This window comes from Choloepus didactylus, chromosome 3, assembly GCF_015220235.1.
Source record: "Choloepus didactylus isolate mChoDid1 chromosome 3, mChoDid1.pri, whole genome shotgun sequence".
Classification (NCBI taxonomy): Eukaryota; Metazoa; Chordata; class Mammalia; order Pilosa; family Megalonychidae; genus Choloepus; species Choloepus didactylus.
The window spans coordinates 202,611,041-202,632,036 of NC_051309.1; the positions used below are offsets into that span (position 1 = coordinate 202,611,041).

At 36.7% G+C, this 20,996-nt stretch overlaps 1 long non-coding RNA gene and 1 pseudogene across 1 annotated transcript in view; one reads left to right on the top strand and one right to left on the bottom strand.

The window, feature by feature from the left end:
* Positions 1–20,315, top strand: part of LOC119528945 — a 33,542-nt gene extending 13,227 nt beyond the window's left edge. The window contains exons 2-3 of the long non-coding RNA XR_005215788.1: positions 3,030–3,124; positions 20,235–20,315. This is a non-coding gene — a long non-coding RNA (uncharacterized LOC119528945). The remainder of the gene's footprint in view (positions 1–3,029; positions 3,125–20,234) is intronic.
* LOC119528944 lies at positions 4,170–4,917 on the bottom strand (annotated as a pseudogene).
* Positions 20,316–20,996: the final 681 nt, after the last annotated feature.

A 20,996-nucleotide genomic window follows, 5' to 3' on the forward strand; every position in this document is an offset into this window, starting at 1 on the left:
CTGTGCTTTCTTCAAAGTGTCCCTCTTGGCTGTAGCCCCTCTTCAAACTGTCATTCTCAGCTGCACTGAATTCTTTCTGTTTGTCAGCTCATTTATATGGCTCCAGTGATTTAATTTAGACCCAGCCTGAATGGGCGGGCCAGCACCTCCATAGTAAATATCCAGTCAGAGTCATCACCCACAGTTGGGTGGGGCGCATCTCCATGGAAACACTCAAAGAATTACAATCTAATTAACACTGATAGGTCTGCCCACACAAGATTACATCAAAGATAATGGCGTTTGGGGGGATGTAATATATTCAAACTGGCACAGTACTTTTGGATTTTTATACTTTTTATGTAGCAGTGGCATTAGTATTATTTAAATGGGGAATTGGAATAAGTTGATGCTAACATATGTGTTAAATTTTTACCTCATTTCCATTTTTACCAATTCTTCTTTATTCTCTCTTATTTCTCCTAAATTCATGTCTAGTCTAAGGCTATTACTTCACCTGAGATTTGAATTCAACGCCCTCCTCTCTCCTGAGAGGCATTGCTCCAACTGTCTTTCCTTCTCTGTCATATACCTTTAAATCTGTGTTGGCTCCTTCCTGTCAGTTATAAATATGCTGAGGTAATTCTATCTTTAGAAAATTCTTCGAACACACATCCCTTATGCTCATCCCACATTTCTACTTCCTTTTATAGCCAAGCTATTTGAAAAGATATTATTTCTACTTCCAGCCCATTCTCCAGTCTGCCCAAGGAGAGGGACTTCTAGTCAAGTCCCAAAAGACGTCCATATTGCCAAACCAAGAGACAGTTCCTTGCTTAAATTTACTCTACTGCTCGATGGTCCTCTTTGCCAGGTTGACATTTCCTTGTTCTTATTTGCTTTTATTTTATTATTGAGAGGAAGTTTGTCCACAGTAAAAGTAACATATAGTCAGTACATAAAATTTGGAAAATAGAAAGTAGTATAAGATGTAAAAAGGAAAAATCACCCATAAATCTATCAAACAGAGACAACTACGGTAAAATTTGGGCTGTATTTCCTTCGCAACTTTTTGCTGAGTATATATTATTTTTATAATCGAAATATTGTATATATATATTTGTATAATGTTGTATATTCTGATTTTATAAAAGAGTCCACATCACTATATCCAATGGCCTTCAGGATCCCTCCACTTCCATGTCCTATAGAAGCCTGAAAGTTAACATTTTCAAAGCAATTTCCCATGAAATTGTTGACTTTGTAACTTCCTGTCTCAATCAATGAATAGCCTCACAATTCATCCAATTGATGAAGCCAGAAACCTGCATGACATCCTCACCCCCCCCCCACCTCTCACATTTATCCAGTCGTGGCATCCTGTTTAACAGCTCTCATTTAGCTACCTACCTCTTCTATCTTACCATCACCCTTTTTGCCTGAACTATTGCATTAACCAACAAATTAAAATCCTTGCTTCTATCTAGTGTTGCCTCCCTTCTAAACCATTATTCAGAAAGCTGTCAGAAGAATTGACATAAAATACTTGCCTGATCATATCATTTCCTTATTTAAAAATCCTTCAACATCTCTCCATAGCTTGCTGAATAAATTCCTTAGTCTAGGACTCAAGGTTTTTCATGATGTGAGGACCTAGGGCCTTCATTAAGCACAGATTAAAAGTCAACAGGTACCCCCTTGTTGGGGGGGAAGCATTAAAACTTCCCTCCCCTATTCACAGTTGGTAACTAAATCTTGAGAGAGGTTGTTATAACCAAATCTCGTGAGATCCTGCAGTAACCAAATCTTGCAAGATCCTGTTATAACCAAATTTTGTCAGAAACTCCATTGATACAAACCTTTATAGGTACACCCTATCCCTCCCTTGGCACTCCTCTCTCTGCGCAAAATGCTAACTTTACTTTCTTGACCAGTCACCATTGGGAAGAATCGTCTCTTGTCTTGTAAGCCCCTAATTAAACTCATGGGTAACTCTGTGCCAGGCATGTTCTTTGGTCTTAGGGCTAAATGGGGTTGGAACACACCATCTCTGTGTCTCACCATATCTAGTGCTTCTTGCTTTTGAGACTTTCTTCATTCTCTTCTCTCTTTCCCTTTTTACCTAGCTAACTTCTACACTTCTTCACAAGTCACATGATCATCACTTCCAAGAGGCCCTCCTTTATCTCATAATCTTATACAGAAGTCTCTTCTAGATGTTTCCACATTGCCCTCTGAAGGCAGCAATCCTATCAATGAAATAATGATTTACTTTGCTACTTCTACTAAACTGCATATGTCTTTAGAATCAGGGCTGCTACTTTGACTTTATATTCCTGATGCTTCGCTTAGTACTTGACACAAGGTAGGCTCCCAACGTTTCTTGAAAGAATGATAGTTTCTGATTTTTATATCGATGTTCTGCTTTCAAGGGAGATCCTATTTTACTGTATGATGCATCTTTAAATGTGTGAAGTGTGATTGTCATGTGAGGGAAGAGGGGAAGGGATATAGAAGTAGATCATCACAAAGGATTATTCCAAATAATCCTTGTCTTTAGAAAAGGGCTAGAACTAAGCCCAAGAGTGCAAGCAGGAAGGGATGGAAAGTTACCTAATTTGAAAGTCTAATACAATGTATTGTTTTCAAAGGGAAATTGTTTCAGACTAGTATTTTTGAGGTACTTTAATAGATAATTGTTTGTTTGTGTTTGTGTCTGCATTCTTTTGACAAATTATATGACAATGAGACAAACCCGATCTTTTAAAATTATACACTTTAAAAATATTGAATACTAAAAATCACACAAGTTGTATTACTAATAGTTTAGCTTGTTTTTACACAAGTCCTTTTCATTACAAGGTGCGGCTCGTTCTTGTACTTTCTCTGGTCCTTTTATTTTAGTTTACTCCAGTAATGCTGCATTTCACATTGGGACCTGCAGTTTTCTCAGTTGCTTTACCTCAAGTTGAAGGTGACATCCCATATGCTGTTGAGGCTTCTTAGCAATCTGATGGGTCCTAATAATGATACTCTAATTTTTTTTTCAGGTAGAGTCATATAATGGTAGAGACAAAAGGGATCCTAGATGTCATCTAATCCAGAGATTCTCTACCAGGAAGGGGTAGGGGTGAAGAATGGGAAGGTTTGTATCAAAAGTATTTCAGGAACTTTTACAAAACATGTATTCTTGACTTCTTGAAAGTAGGTAATGGTGATGGTTGCATAACATTGTGAATGTACTAAATGTGCTAAATGCCACTGATTTTACTTTTAAAATGGTTAAAATCATATTTTTTTAATGTTAAATGTGTTTACCACAATATAAGTGGCAGAGGCAGGATTTGAACTCAGGGCTGATTGATTATGCCTGGCTTCTTAGTCTCCCACCTCCATAATCTTGAAATTTTTATAAGCGGTGGGCAGGCATGAGTGTTAAACACACACACACACACACACACACACACACACACACACACAAGCACACACACATCCAGGTGATCACTATATACTTCACACTTAGTTTCCTTGGAAAACTAAAGCTCAGAAAGTTTGTCAGTGACTTGTCCTGGATCATGGAGGGAGATAATACAAACCCATCATTAGAACCTCTATCTCCAGCTACACAGAACTATTTTCCTTATCTAATCTCAAAAATCTACTCTACAGTTCTAAAGAATCTAGAAAAGCTATTCACCTGAGCCTTAGAACCAAGCAGCTCCAAGGACCATCACCGTGTCGTTTTCTTAGGGAAATTGTCCTGCATCCCTCCCTACCCCCTTCCATTTCTAAAAGATTTTTAGGACTAAATCATTGTTGAAAGGTTAAGATAATGATTTCTCCAGATTAGGGCTCTGTCCCATAAGAGGGCTGGGAACTAAGTCTAGAAAAAAAAAATTGTAGTAGTTATTACTTTCCATCAGGACTTTGCATATAGGGAGTTCTTAAAAAAAGGGCAAATTCACTGCAAAGGAGTATACAGCTCCATTCACCCAAAGGTGGGTTGAGAATTAGCTGAGTGGTCCTTCCTGCCAATTAAGCAACCTCTAGGTCCACGAATCGCTTTTTTTTTTTTTAAGTGTTAAGATTTTTTAGACATCAACAGTATTTATTCACATAATTTTAAACTGAAGTCGAAACTATTATATCTTCCATGGCTAATGATTTAAATGCAAGTGACGCTGGCTTTCCCATTCACTTTCTTTGCTTCATTCAGAATCAAGGCAGATCAGTTGTTCTTGAAAAAGTCAATGCAGCTTTGCAAAAGGGAGACATTGTTCCTAGCATGTTTTATTTCCAATTCAGACATTTCAATTAGACTCTTTCTAAATGCTGCCACTCTCTTCATTTGAAACTTATCAGTTCTTCTTTTGCAGTTTCAGAAAGCTGTTCAAACTTTTGGCAGCACTCCTGTTGGTTTGCCTTTGCCAACTTGACATCTTTGCTTTTTAACCATACCTTATCCAGAGCTTGGTTGGAGTTTTCATAGTCAATAAGAGCTTTGGTATGTTTGCCAAGGAGATCCTTAGCAGCCTCAATATTGAGCATATAGTACCAGAGGAGTTCAGTCAGCTTTAAATCTTTATCTGAAGAGACTTGACTCTCTACTTCCCTAAGTTTTTCAGGTAGCTAAGCAACCTTCAATAAGTACTTTTTGATGACCGTGGGCTCTTCTAAAGCCAGGCTATGCAAGCAGGCAGCAGTGTGGATATATTCATCTGCAACACTTTTATGAGATCTGGTCCTTTTGTCAGCTTTTGCACATTTGATCTTATTATAATAGTTAATAAGGAAATTCTTCTCTTGCTCAAAGAAGTCATCCACCTCCTTAACTCCAGAAAAAAGGACTTCACTGGCACTTTTCACCACACTTTTGAAAAAGCCACCAAACATCTCTTTGATATTTTTCCCCCTAACACTTAGATCCTGATCATATTCCAGGAAACAAATCACTTTTTGCTGCCAGGTAATAAAGGATACAAACTGTAATTCTGACATCTGACATAGCCAAAGAGAGTTGCTGCCTTACTCTTGAGGGAAAAAAGGGGCTACTTTGCATTGTGAGTTGCACCTCTCTTTTTCTAACAAAACTGTCACAAGTAAGTGAAAACACTGTCTCATGAAGATTCTGGCTGCAAGGGGAAAACAAAACAAAAACCAAAACCTCACCCAAACATCCAAGAACCCAACACTGAGATTAGCAGATATGATTAGGGATCATAGGCTGCTCTCAGTCTTCATCTCTCCACAAGAAGCAAGAGGAACATAACTGCAGAGAAAAGTGCCGGAGAGAGCACAGCCTCCTAAAACAAGCAAACAGGTAAAAGTGGCCATGTGAGTGGTCAGGCTACATTCAGCCTGGGATAAAAGACACTTGAGGTTTGTCTCAGTTGAGTGCAAATAAAGGCAACTGTAGAGTAAATTGGGAGGGTGAGTTGGGCTGGAAGATAGCAGCTGCATTTTATGCTATTGGGTTGGGGAGGACACAGAATTTAAACCTCCCTTTTAAACACTACCTCTACCAACCCCCCCCCCATCCATATACATACACAGAGAGAACACCATATTAAACTTCATCACTTTGGGTTAAAAATTAATAAAGCAATAAGTGATTGCATAGAAGGGTAAGTTCTAGAGTTTGCTCTAGCAATCAGGGAAAACAACAGATGGTTGAAAGTTTGCTTAGCCTGCTTACAAACATGAGAAGTAAGGCATTAAAGCTGTCATTTGATTTTTAGGGTTTTGTTTTGAACAACTTGGATTTGTTCAAATGATGTTTCAAGTTGGGTGTTACATTTGGAAGTGTATTACTGGAGTTTTCTTACCTTTTTTTTTTTAAATAGCATCCCAATAGCTAGCAGCACGAGTCTTTGGAATGATCATGCCTGGAATGACTAAGTGGAACAGCCTCTGAGGTGACGCACATGCGCATTATCTCCTGTTCTTCTCTCTCACCTCTCAGGTTAAATCAAGTCCTCCTCCTGGTGACTCACTTCCGTCTTCTCCTGCACAACCCGACTATCAGTATCCCAGGTCACTATTTCCCAAACTTGCTGCCTGTAAAGAATAGCCTAGGGTCCAACTCTTCTCCCTTCAATTTAACTTTACTTTCATGTCATTTGAGCATTCTAGAGAGCAAATTTTTCCTGTTCTCTAAAGACTTCTAATCACCCTTTATTTTGAGAATAAAATCCATATCCCTGTCACCTACTTGTCCTGTTATCTTCCAACCTTGCCTCCATACATTCCTTTGCTTGGCCCTTAGTCCTGCTGCCTCTGATGTATGGAATCCACATTCCCTCTGCATGCATTTGTTGGAAGTCCTGCCTACTCCTCAAGACTTTCCTCAGTCCCATCTTTTCCAGAAGGCCTGCCCTTTTCCTTCAATGGGTAATGAGTCTCTCCCTCCCCTCTTCTCCCCCAGCACTGTGTTAATAACTTTACTACAACACTTTCCACAGCATGCCTCATGTTATGGTTAGTTGTGTATATCTCTGACCCTCCATCTATACTGCAAGCTCCTTGAATAGATCAGGGAGGGAAGGATATTATGAGAGAATAATGGGGAAGAGTCAGGTTTGAGTCAGAGTGGGGAAGATTACAAGGAAAGCAAAGAGGTCTCTCATATATAAACACTTTGTTATCTAATGGTTATTACAGTTCATTTTATACATAAAGTTCATTATTTGTAAGGTTTACAAGCATTTTCTATAACTAAGGTTGCATCTGCAAATGCTCTATAACATGTGTAAATATGTTCAGCTGTGAGTCGAGTATGTCCATGAATTATCCTAAATGGAGATATATGAACATAAAGCTGTTAAAATATTTCCAAACGGTTCTCTGTAATCACCAACTTTTAGTTATTGGGGAAAGAACAAATGAGAGAACATAAAATCCAATCAAATACAGTGAAATGGAATCTAACGTCCATATTTGCAGAATGCCTTATCACCTGGTTAATTTTCTTGTTTAAAAAGAAAAAAGAAATTTGTATCCACAGTTATCAATATTTATTTATGCAAATGAGATGTGAGTCACAAACATGTGGAGATGAAACCTGATTTATGACATCAAGAAAATGGCTAAAAATAAGTGTGGCTCAGGATGATTCAAAATGCAGTGAGGGAATTTCCAGTGATTTGGTAACAAATGTAGCAGCCTAACTCCATTTATTTTTCCAGGAAATATTCCCAAGGAGCATGAAAAATGACAGCTGCCTAATTTGAACAGTTAATTTTTTCATGTTGGTTGATTCAACCTTTTGTGTCAAAGAAAAGAGCATAGATCAAGTTTGTATAAAAATAATTTTGGATATATAACCTTCAAACCATAATCCACTAATTGCCAAATATTAATATCCTAGTCCTTAAGCCTAATTGCACAGAAATTATTTAATAAATGATAGGATGAGACTATGATCTCAGTGTGATATCCATGCGAAAGTGGATTTGAAATGAACTTAAAAGATCAGTGAATTCAGTCTCCTACCATAAGCAAGAGTTGTCTCCAACACACTGACCCCTGAGAAGCAAAATCCAGCCAGTTAAATTCCCGTGGCAATGGGAGGCTCACTACTTCTGTTTCCTAGGGCTGCTGTAACAAATTATCACAAATCTAGTGCCTTAAAACAACAGAAATTTCTTTTCTCCTAGTTCCAGAGGCTACAAGTCTGAACTCAAGCTGTTGGTAGGGCTGCAGTCCCTACAGAGCTCTAGGGGAAAATCTGTTTCGTGCCTTTGCTGGCTTTTGTTTGTCACCATCTTCCCTTGCTTGTGGCCACATCACTCCAATTCCTAGGAATAAGGTAGTGTGGTAAAATTTTAAACTGTGATAGATATTTCCAAATTGTCTACCAAAAAAGGCTAAGTTGTGTTCAGTATAGCAGTGAGCAGAAGCCCATTTAATTCTCCACTGTCCTGGTCATTTTGTGGAGGGATACAAAGAGAGTTCAGGAAGAAATGAAGACTAAGAGTAGACAAGAAAGAGGTGGGTTAAAAGTTGTGGCTTGAAAGAATCTTGCAGATTGGACAAAAAAGGAACAGACAGCATTGGTAAGGTAGTAGATTAGGAAATAAAAATAATAACCAGTATAACTATGTTTCTTCATAAAACCACCATTTTGGAGTTGTACAGTGATCATACACAGGATAGTTACAATATTTATGGAGGGAGATCTTTTCTAAAAAAACATTCACATAGCAACTCTGCCTGCTATAAACTTTTGTTTTTTCTCCCTCTGTAATTTTTTTTTTTTTTTGCATCTAAGAAAAAGATCAATAGAAATTAAAATAATATACCAAGGGAACAAAAGCCCACTTCTCTCTTTATCAAAGGTAAAGGTTCCCCCCACTCCAATGTGTACAAATAAAAATACTGTTCAGAATAAAGAAATGCTAGGAGTAAAATCTTGTATTCCTATATAATTTAATGATAACATCAGATTTTTTTAAATTTATTTTTTGATCAGCCAATGACCATATGACATTGTGATTTGGATACAAAGTATTCAGATAAAGATTCAGTCATTCAGTAATTGTATCCAGCAATGGCAGATTTTTCTTTTCTTTCTTTATTTTATTTTATTTTTTTCTTAGAGTGTGGGGGGTGTTTATAAATGTGTGATATCTCCAAGGATCCTGAATCCAGATGTCCATGATGCTTCTTACAAATGAAAGGCTCGTTAGTGACTCTAGGGCTTGTTTTATAAATTGTTCCATGTAGAAATTTGCCAGTCCTGGCATTGAGCCCTGGCTGGAAGTCAGAAGAGAGGTTACAAGCACAGATTAAGGTGTCAGTGGCAGAAGCAGGAAAAAAGGTACTGGGCAATGTATTTGCTTGATTGTACCGCATATCTTAGGTTTACTCAGTTTGTGAATATCTTAAAATAGGCAAAATGCCAATAGTTGTTTTTCTATGATGGTTACTTTTGAGTGATTAACACCCTTATTTTTCAAACTCAATATCATATCTTATTGTTTTCATAAAAAACAATTTTGGAGTTTTTTTCTTTAATACTTTTGTGAGTATTAATAACAAAATCATCATTATTACATAGTGTAACACATTGGTAGTTCCTGAGAATAAATTCTAATTCCAACAAATAATATTACCATTGACTGTTAGAAAGTATTTTAACAATATGGACATTCAAAAAATTATCCAAACCCATATATATAATCAATATTATCTAAATAGTAACTATATACAATTCTGTTGCAAGACTGGCTTCAGTGTTAGAAAATAAAGCTTGTTTGGATTATTTTGAATTCTTTACACATTATACAATGATTGTCAGTGGTTTCTGAGATCATTATTTTATTTAAGTATAAAATTATACTAAAGGCAAACATTTCCCCACCCACCAAGTTTATTTTGTTGGATAGCTCATCTTGTGGCTGTTTCAGCAAAAGAGTTAAATAATTACGATTTAAAAGCTTTCAGTATCCAATATTTTAACTCTTAAATCTTTGGGTCTTTTAAAGATTAAAATTTATCTTTAGCAAGGTAATAAATATCACAAGTACACCTTGATCAGTGAAGGAAGTATAAGTGAGAAAAGTCAAGACCTTTTAAGTGTGTCTTTTATAGATTGTGAGAACCATTTGCATAGATTCCTAACAGGAATGTATGGTCAAGGGAAAGCAAAACAGTGGAACTATAGACTCTCTTTAGTGCTTTTTAGCTAAGTGCTCCCAGGGAGTGGGCTTTCTTCATTCTTTTCTTCCTTTCTCCTTTTTTTTTATTTTTTTGAATTCAAGACAATGATGTCAGAAAACAGAGAGCCTTGTCGCTTGAAAATCATTTCCAAAACCGAAAATGATGGGACCAAATAGAAGGCATAGAGACGTAAAAGCACCTCACACTGAGCCACTTTCTGTTCCAGGAACATTCTCGATTCTCTGGGACCTCTGGGTTTGGGCATCAGTTGCTTCTGCTGCCTCAGCACTTATCTCCACCCAGCCCACCCACCCCTCCATCGCCCTGCCTGGCTAATTGCTAGTCACTGTTCAGACTAAATTTAAAAGCCTCTACCTCTGGAAAGATCTGCTGCCTCATGTCTTGATTATGCTCCTCCCAAGTGAAGCTTATTATAAAATGCTGTAATTGCCTCTTTTCTTATCTCTCTACCCTAATGTCTGTGTCTGCCTGGCTCACTTTTGTATCTTTATAGTCCAATACTGTGTTTGCAAATGGTAGGAGGTGAATATTATTTTTTGAATGAACAAATAGTAGGAGGTGAATATTATTTTTTGAATGAACAAAAAATATTATTTTTTGAATAAACAAGCAACAAAGGATACTTTTTTTAAAAAAAAAACCTTAAATCAGAAGGCAATTTAAGACATTTATTCATCTATTCACTCATTAAATGCTTTTAAGCATGTGAATGTTAGCTAAATATTTCCAACAGGAATTGGATACTATCCTATTGAAAAAAATGAAACCACATAGGTAGATATTTGCTTATTTCCCCCTCTGTCACAATGTATCCACTTGTTGCTCAAGTCATAACTATGAGATACACAGAATATTTTAAATGATTCTTTCATGTTTTTGAAAAAGATACTACTTCATTCCCTTGTTTCTGTGATGCAATATTTTTATGTGATCACTGAGCTTGGGTGTTGGCCAGTATTTCTAAAGTTCTTATGGCCTGAACTAACTGATTATATCCTTAGGTGAATGATGATAAAACATGTGTCCTAAAACTAGTGACTCATATTTACATGTGCGGTTACTGGGCTGATAAATGTGGGAGGGGGGAAGAAAACGAAACAATGCTGTAGGTATTTTCTTCTTGATGTGTGAGTACCTGTTCTAGTTTGCTAATATTGCCATAATGCAAAACACCAGAGATGGATTGGCTTTTATAAAGGGGGTTTATTTGGTTACACAGTCATAGTCTCAAGGCCACAAAGTGTCCAAGGTAACACATCAACAATCGAGTACCTTCACTGGAGGATGGCCAATGGTGTCAGGAAAACCTCTGTTAGCTGGGAAAGCATGTAGCTGGTATCTGCTCCAAAGTTCTGGTTTCAAAATGGCTTTCTCCCAGGACATTCCTCTCTAGGCTGCAGTTCCTCAAAAATGTCACTCTTAGTTGCACTTGGGACATACGTCCTCTCTCAGCTTCTCCGGAGCAAGAGTCTGCTTTCAACAGCCGTCTTCAAACTGTCTCTCATCTGCAGCTCCTGTGCTTTCTTCAAAGTGTCCCTCTTGGCTGTAGCTCCTCTTCAGAACATCACTCACAGCTGCACTGAGTTCCTTCTGTTTGTCAGCTCATTTATATGGCTCCACTGATCAAGGCCCACACTGGTGGGGCTACACATCCATGGAAATTATTTCATCAGAGTTATCACCCACAGTTGGGTGGGGCACATTCCATGGAAACACTCAAAGAATTACAATCTAATCAACACCCATAGGTCTGCCCGCACAAGATTACATCAAAGATAATGGGGGAACACAATATATTCAAACTGGCACAGTGTGTAAGCTTTTATTGCCAATATCACGATGATTAGTGAGTTTAAAGGGAAGTGTACAAAGTTGTAAAAATACTGTGCTAAAAAAAGCCTTTGGTTTTTCTTCCCTGTCTTTACTCAGTTTCATGTCAACTGAAATATTTTTTAGCAGGGAAAGTATGGCATTTTCACATTAGTAAGAGACCGTAGACTATAAATGCATTCAATATAAGAATGGAAATGTTAAAGGCTTGCTTCTTTAGTTAATAAATAAAACCTGAAGTAAGACCTCAATGCTCTATTTTACCACTCAGAAGTTCTGCACAGTTTGCAGGTGAGTGTGAGTAAAGGCAATTTACAAACAAGTAAATAGTGCCCAACCTGGAGAGAGACACATGACACCCTTTGAAATGAATTATTCGTTGCTTGTATCTTAAACGGTGTATTTCTTGGGAAATAGAAAACTGAGGAAGGGTTAGAAATAGCAGTGCCATGATTTGTGGAGTCCTCATCTATGAGATTAAGACAACAAATGACAAGCTATAAAGTGATTTCAAGAAATGATTTCATGCACTTTGATACTTAGAGTGCTAGGTATTTGTCATCTAAATTTGACAAAATGAACTAGCTAAATCAAAATATCACCAAATTACTCCTCTGACTTTTTTTTTTCTGAATTTCACACAAATAAATGATAAAATAATTTGCGCTTACCTGTAGAAAAAAAGATGGGAGAACGGAAGTGGTTAACTGGAGAATTCAGTCCTCAAACCTACTTTTTTACCAGAAATACTTGTAAGTGAAAATATTTTTTTTCTTCAAGAAATATCCTAGAAAACTCCTTCAGTTATAAAGTTATAAAGTGGTCATGCTCTCATACAAAGAGCGCCGTGTGCAAGGAGATGGTTTGGGTGTCCATGAGACGTATTCGATGGGCACACAACGACCCTCTTCTGTCACACTGCCTGTTTTTCACCGCTCTTTCTTGTTTATTGCTTTCGTCAGGTGATGTTCGTCAAACAAAGGACTGTGTTGTGACATGTACTTTGTGAGAAGCCTGTTTTCATTTTTTGTAAAAGGGGCTGTTAGATTATTCCCTTAAAAGTGTCTTAGATTTTCTTTTCACTGATATGTATTCTAAATATGTTCATATAGGTTTGTCTAAACTGGAGAAATGGAATGCTTTTTTTCTCTCCCATGAGTGGAGGAAAATAGAATAAAAGCAGAAAGTTGAGAATAGGGAGGTTGCAATTCCTAATCTGTGAAATGCTATGAAGCAGAGGGAGGGATTGACCTAAAGGGTTGGGATGTAAAAGGCAAAAGGCTAGAGCTTAAGATTATAAATTCAGAAGTTGTCTTCTCAATAATGGATAATACAATATACACCATGATATATGTTATCTAGTTTAATAAATTAAAGCTATCTATAGTAGAATCTGACATGGCTTACTTAAACTCTCTGAGTCTCAATTTATTCATCACAAACTGGGGATAACAAGAAGGACCTCATAGCATCATTGTGAGTAACTGAGATGCCATACATAAGCATCTAATAAAGCAGCTGCTAGTTTATACTTTATAAATGATGGCAATTTTAATAATGAATATTTCTAAAAATTAAGCTTTCTAAATTAATTAGATTACCTTTTGAGGCAGATTTCCCCAGCATTGGAGGTATTTAGGAGGTTTTTCAAAAGTTAGACACCTAGTTTTGGGAGATTCAGGGAGCTCTGTTTTGCAGCCAGTTACAGTCATACCATCAGTGAGAAACAGGTCTGAGGTCCTTTTGGTAGGTGGGGCATATTAGCAGAATTTTCTCCTGCAAACCTTGACCTGCTCCCACAGATTATCCATCTTTTGACTTTGACTATACACATTGAAACTGGTGTTTATCCTAATTCTTTATCCCACCCAGCAGAGTCTTTGCTGCAGAGTTTACCAGATAGGAATTTACTCAGTGTGCTTCTGCTTCGTACCCACATCTCTGATCATCATCAGTAAATGTCACTTGAATTTCGTTGTTATGTGACCTGTTGTTGCAGGTGACTTTGATCTGTCGTGTTCACTGTGTTCACTCACTGAGTCCATGCACTTATGACAGTGATGCTATTGAAGATACCCCACTCTTGATTTAAAGATTTTAGTAGGTCTCTGAGAATTGGAGAGAGAGTGTTTAGTCTTCTAAATCAGTGGTTATCAAAATGGGATTTTCAAGTTATCCTCTGTTGAGTTTTTTTGGGGTCTGTGAGTTCTCTACAAGCCTGTTTAAATATTGTTTTTTATTTTGCTGATAAAAAAATTAACAGAAGCATATTCTGAATCATCTCAATGGCCACTCTATAAATGAATCCATGTCTGCTTCTGGGATTGCATTTAGAAACAAGCTGTTGCCTAAAATGAAAACAGTTAATTTTTTCTTGCATAGAGAAGCATGCTGTTTACTTTTGCTATAGCACAAAATGACAACTATGTGGGCCCACCGTTGTGCTTATGGGGAATTCTTTTTTAAGGAGACAAAACTAACTTCTCTTTTGTGATTAAAATTGGTGACTGGAAATACTTTAATTCTTGTAGGCTAATAGGAAAATAATGGCAAACTAATATGTAAAAGATGCTGTCACATCAAAAGAAAGTTAAATAGAAATGATGGTACATGAAGTTTTCATAGTAGGCTGATTATTCTAAGTTGAAGACAGTGTAAGCAATGGCAAGAAAATGTGACTCATGCTCAAGTTATCTTTGAATTGATATGAATAAATCACATTTATTATTTAATTTTTCTTACAGTGGTTTGCTGTTAAAATTTGTATAAAACTAGAACATGTGCAAGAATTGAAAACAATTTCACATATTATTTTCCTGATAGATTCCAATAATAATTGGATTGGGTATACATTCATGAAGATTTTAACAATTTCATGTTTTCCTCTTCTTTTTTAAAAAAGTTTATTTAGGTTAATCTTGAGTTTTTTTTTTTCTTTAGAAGTTATTAGCATAGTATACGATTTTGAGAATGTCTCCTTGTAACAAAGATAGGAATATGCTCTTCTGTCCCTTACCTAATTTTGTGATCTAAATGTAGCTGGACACTTGGAAATATTCCCTTCTCCCTGTATCATAATTTTGCTGCACTGAATCATTTCTGTGTAATAAATTTACTTTCTTTCTTGCAAGCAGAGACTTCTATAATGGTGAAAGAAGGAGATGATAGCCTATATGTTTGGAGAAGGATTTAGGGGATTAAACTCAGACATTTGGGAATAAATCAGATATCAGACTTAAGACTAAGACCTATTTCCTAGCAACTGTGAGCTGGTAAAATGCCTGTCAGAGACCTTCCTATCTCCTGAAATATCCAATGGTCAGCAATACCTACCTGTGACTTTATATCATAATATAAAAACTTGCTGATAGCAAAGCTTGAATTAGATCTGTTTGCAATTTAGTTATAGCTATAAAATTTATTTCAAGTAATAACATTGTAAGTTGTATTGTTATCTTATATTTTACAGTTAGCCAGAAGTCAAATTTACACTACATATAATTGCAATGAAATTAATTGCATGGGAAGTTAAAAAAAAATCATATCAAGATAATTTATAATACTTTTAAAAACTTGTGACAATTTTTTTCCCTTATATTGTATAGTAAATAAAAAATATGAACATCCATATTCTTTATGAGAAAAATGACACTTTATGCCATGGTGGGTTTTTAAAAAGTTATTGATAGCTTTGTTGATATAACAAATTGAGAACAGTTTTACAGTAGACAGTTATGCCTTTGGTTGGTCTAAAAGTTCTCTAGGTTTTAATCTTAGAATCTCAGTCTTGCCAATGATTAAGATTCTAAGTGATTGTGAAGAGTTGCTTTGTGAAGAAGAAAGTAAATTTATGTCATAACGAGTTATGTTTGTTGAAAAAGCATGGCAGAGCTCAAAGGGAAGCCTTTTATGGAATTCTGGCTGTAGGATTTTTTTTTTTTTTCAAAATAAATCAACTAACAGAAGAAATTGTAGAGTCTTTCTATGTAGAACACTCTTTTGGATCTTTTTCTTTGATTTTCCAATTTTCCCTGCTCTTCTCCCCTTCTACACATTTTTCAGTCCCCAAATGTCTTATTATGTTTAAAATTTGGCTGCTTTCTATAGAAGGAAGAAGATTCTCATGCATTCAAAATATATTTATTGATTATTATATGACCACCCCATGTTTGAGGCTTAGTGACACAATGTGAAGATCCCATTGTTAATAGTTCCTGTCTTCAGGGCACTCAGCAGTATTGTGAAAGATGGGCAAGTTAACATTCAACCCGTTCCATGGAGCTCAGAGCCCCGGACACATTGTTATGGGAGCAAAAAATATAATGCTACTTGTTGGGCATTGGGAAAGCAAGCACAGATTCAGTGGATATTGCATTTGATCTAGCCTTCTGGGAAGAAAGGGGAAAAGGTCATCCAAATAGAGGCCACAGTACGTGCAGAGGCATGGAATTTTGAATGCCTACGATGTGTCCTGGGAAGTCACTATAAGGAGAGGCAAAACCAAGAAGGAAGGTAAGAGTAGACTTGGAGGCATGGAAGGCACATTCTTTGTATAATTCAGGAGGAAAAGGAAAATATTGGAAGTTCAAAAATTAGTGAAAGACCTAGTAAATTTTGGCTTGTATCTTAATATACAGGAGAACTTTAAAAAACTACATTTAGGGAAGTAATCGAAACAAAAAGAATCAAGGTAAAGATAAAGGTGACCCATGACTGGGGCACAGCAGAAACAAATAGAAATTGGTTTCTTATGATCTAATGGTCTTAATGACCAAGATTTATTTAACACTCATTAATTGGTAGATACTGTGTGTTCTGGTTTGCTAAAGCTGCTGGAAATGTAATATACCAGAAGTGGATTGACTTTTAAAATGGGGGTTTATTAGTTCACAAATTTACAGTTCTAAGACCATAAAAGTCTCCAAACTGAGGCAGCAACAAGAGGATATCTTCACTAAGGAAAGGCTGATGGCATCAGGGGTTCCTCTGTCACATGGGAGCACATGGCCAGAGTCTGCTGAACCTTCTCTCTGGGGTTTAGCTTCTGGTTTCTGTTGCTTTCTCTAAAATGTCTTTCGGCTTTTGTCTTGGCTTCTCTCTCTCAGCTCCTGTGATTCCTTGCTTGTTTCTCAGGGTGTTTCTTTCTAAGCATCTGGAGGGTCCTTTCTTAGCTTCTCTGGAGCAAACTCTGGATTTCATCTCTTAGCTTCTCTCCAGGTTCTGGTTTCAACAGCTGTCTCCAAAATGCCTCTGGGTATTTTCTCTCTAAGTGTCTCTCTTAGCTTCTTTCTCTCAGTTCTCTTAAGGACTCCAATAAAATAATTAATTGAATGGGCAGGGTCACATCTCCATGGAAATAATCTAATCAGAAGGTCCCACCCTCAATAAGTCTGCCCCCACAAGATTGGATTAAAAGAACATGGCTTTTGTGAGGGACATAATAGATTCAAACCAGCACAGTATGCTAAGCATTCTATGTATTATCTCATTGAATCCCCACTCTCTTTTAATTGGCACCTCTCACTTAATAGGCATTATTATTATATGTACTTTATGGAAAGAGCATTGAGGTTCAGAGGGATTAAGTAACTTTCCGAAGATTGTACATTTATGAAGAGGGAGATATGGGATTTGAGCCCAGTCTGTCTCTCAGGACACCTGAGTCCTGAGGGCTTTAAATGCACCCCACCCCCACCCCCACACTGCCTTTCCTACTCACATGTTTAATTAAGATCACTCCACAAGTAGCAGAATCAGAATTCATGTATCTGTGTGGATGGTATTGGGAGGCAAGCCATGGTGGACAAAACAAAATAAAATAAACCAAAACAATGGTATGGGGCTGAACAGGCAGTTTTTCCTGGCATGGCCTTTCACATTCTAGATGTTCTGAATCTGCGAAGTTGTGTAGAGTGTGTCCACAAACATCCTTCTCACATCCTGACCCACATGGATCTGTGATACCACCAAACCTCAATCACTTCATGATATATGATATTATGTTTCCTGAATGATATATAATGTACCAAACTAGCCCCATCCCATTTGTGCACATGATTCAAAGAGGACTGAGTTGAGGTAGTGTGGCGATTCGAAGCTGTATGTATACCAGAAAAAAGTATGTTCTTAAATCTAATCCATTCCTGTGGGTGTGAACCCATTGTAAGTAGGATATTTTGATGAAGCTACTTTAGTTACGGTGTGACCCACCTCATTTAGGATGGGTCTTAATCCTATTTCTGGATTCTTTAATAAATGGAAGGAAGACACAGAGGGAAAGCCATGGAAGCAAGAAGCTGAAAGCAACAAAACCTGGAAGGTAAGAGAGAGACCAGAAGATGCCACCATGTGCCTTGCCATGTGACAGAAGAACCAAGAATCCCTGACAGCCTGTCTCTGGGAAGAAAGCATCACCTTGATGATCCACTGATTTAGGCATTTCCTCTGCCTCAAACTGTAAACAATAAATTCCCATTGTTTAAGCCAACCCATTTCATAGTGTCTGCTTTAAGCAGCCTAGGAAATTAAAATAGGTAGTGAATAGAAGCAACATAGAAACTGATTGTGAAGAACAAATAAATATATTCCTTTTCCAAGAAATACCTTGTGTAGACATCTTAGTAGGTCTTTGGGCATCTGTCAGGGATCTTGGAGGCAGTGTGAGGAGGAGATGAGAGATTTGCAATTACAAAGAAAGAGTTGAAATAACATTAAGGGTATAATAGTGGTGCAGATATGCAGGCCACACAAGGTACGCAGGCCACAGCGATCTTAAACATTATTAAAGATGAACTGCAACTTTTTCTCAATTCCTGGTGGTCCAAACAAGGAGGTTAAACAGAACAAGTTATGCTGTTTTTCTTGTTTATAAGGAGGGAACACACCAGGACATCAGGTGTTAAAATAACTTTTCATCACAGTTCAAACTGAAGCAAAGCAAGGAGGGGGCAGAAATTGCTCAGAGAGAAAAATTAACCTGTAAGGGACCTTAATGAGACCTTTCTTTTTCTGGTCGTTTACAAAGAAATCCTCGAAAGTTATTTTTCTCAGAGTTTAAAAAGAATACTATGTTCCCAAGAGTTCCAATAAATTTACCTTTAAAAAGAAACAAACTCAGAAATGTTTAAAAGTTTCCTAACAACTGTATTCTGTATATATAGTCATAACTGATTTTACTAAGCTCTGACATTCTGATTATGTTAAGGATTCATCCACAATAAAAATATACTGTAGATAATAGATTTATAACTGCGTGGCTTCTATTTATTAGTATTAGTGTACTGAACAAATGCAGGACAGACAAAGAAAATATACATTTGTCAGGGGGATGTTCTTTTCACCTTGCCTGTCACATTTTGAAATGGAATGTAGTTAATTTTTCTTCTTTCTCAGTTCAGTAGGTTTATTTTCTCAGAATCTATTCTCTGAGTTAATTTTAAAGAACAGGTCCTATTAAGTGACACATTGGAAGTAGCTCAATATGTAGCTATGGTTAAAATAGCAATTATCTCCATAGGAAAAATTCAAATCTGAGAACACACACACACACACACAGCAATAAAGCACTATGGATCGCTTATCAAATGTGTATTTGTTGTTGGCTAATAATGAAATAATCCAAGTGGAGTGAGAAAGCTTAGAGGATGAGCCTGGGCAAAGACCCTTTCCTTTCACAATTCACAAGGAAAGAGAGCTCATGAGGTCCTAAAATGCAGCTCTGGTTTCACTTGGACCAAACTTTAGTTAATGCTATTATCATATTGCTCTTTGTAGTGAAATGCAGAATAAAAGGCATACTTTATTAGTCTTTGAAACCAATTTTCACATGGATATTCATTTGAAGATTTCAAAACCTTCGAGATTTAATGCTTTTCTTTTGAGATACAATAGAAATCTGATAGTATACTTAACCCAGATTTGGGTGGATTTACTTCATCTCATCAAACAATCAAAGGGGTGAGAACAGAAATATTTTAAGAAGTAAACACAACAATGTAGCCCGTTTTTATTGTTCAGTATAACTGGCTTTCATAGCAGTCAATGTATTGAAATATGAATCAATCCAGTGATTGTTTTGTGTTACGTGCTGCTAAATGGATTGGGGGGACTTTAGACGGCATGAGCAGCTAACAGAAACTTTGACCAGATGTGTTATATAAGCCATTGATTTCTGTCCCTGATGAATTCAGGTAAAATGTCATAATTAAAATCACACAAGCTACTGTTATGCCATATTTTAAAAGACTAATCGGCCCAGGTTTTTTGGTTCAAAGTATCAACCTATGTGCACATTTGCAGAGGTCAAAAAGTTTAAGTGACTTATAGCTGCTAGGAACTTGATAAGAATACCCTCAAACTTCCAAGCCATGTTTTTCCTATACTGGGAAAAATTGTAAATGTAAAGTCGGTTGTAAATGTGAGGATTTGTTTGTTGAGAAAGATTCATGCTAAGTTTCTCTTCTGACTTTTGTTATACATTCAAGGAAAAGTGACATGTGTCACTAATATTGCCCCAAGAGACAAAACTTTGGAGGTTAAATCAAATAAATGACTTTGAAAAATGATCATTGCTTTCATTGTATTGTAGGTTTTGGACTTGAAATTTCTTTTTGTTGGGAAAACAATATATATGATTGCTTCCAAGATATATTTATAGGCAAATAAGACTGACTATCAGAATGAAGAATTTATCTTGTCAGATTTTAATATATTTGCAAACAAATTTTTTTTTTTTTTTCTTTTAGTGCTTCAACAGGCAGAAAGGCAGGAGAATATCCCAGGAATTTCTGACCAATACGAACTTTTCTTGCATGTATCTTCATGACTCAGTACTGTAATGTTTCCAAGTCACATTACTTTCTTTTTCTTTATTTTTACTTAACATTTTTTTTACAATCCTTTAATTTGAAGACCCTAAATTCTAAGCCTACTGATTTAAGATAGTTTTTAAATATTTTTATTTTAAATATAGTTTTCAAATGTATTTCCCAGTTCAGTCTGAACTAGGAAAAGAAGCTGCAAACTGTAATGAAATTCCTTGTTCCTTTTACTACCTTTCTTATTGTAACATTCTATATTCTTAACACAGCCTTAGTAAGCATTCCTAGTCTTTGTGGTCTAACCAGTAGCTTCTACAAAGTACATGACAATTTTCTGGTATTGAGGAGGATATAACTCAGTCAGAAATCATTTACCCATTGTGGCGCTTCTAGATGAAATGATGTATCACACACAAAGCTTAGGGTGAAGCACAAAGCTAAAGATGGAAAGACAAATCAAGATGCCCATCTCTGCACACTTATTTTTAGTCCTCACTAATGTTAATTCCCATTCACTGATCCTAAGAGCAGTGGTGGCGGGGGGGGGGGGGGGGGGGGGGAGAACTATCCAATGTCTATTCCAAAATGTTCCAAGGGAAAATTCCTTTCTGATTTCAAATTTTGGCAGGCAGTTAAATGCAGGAAAATGATTCACCAGAGTAAAGCATATAATTCCATTTATAGTCT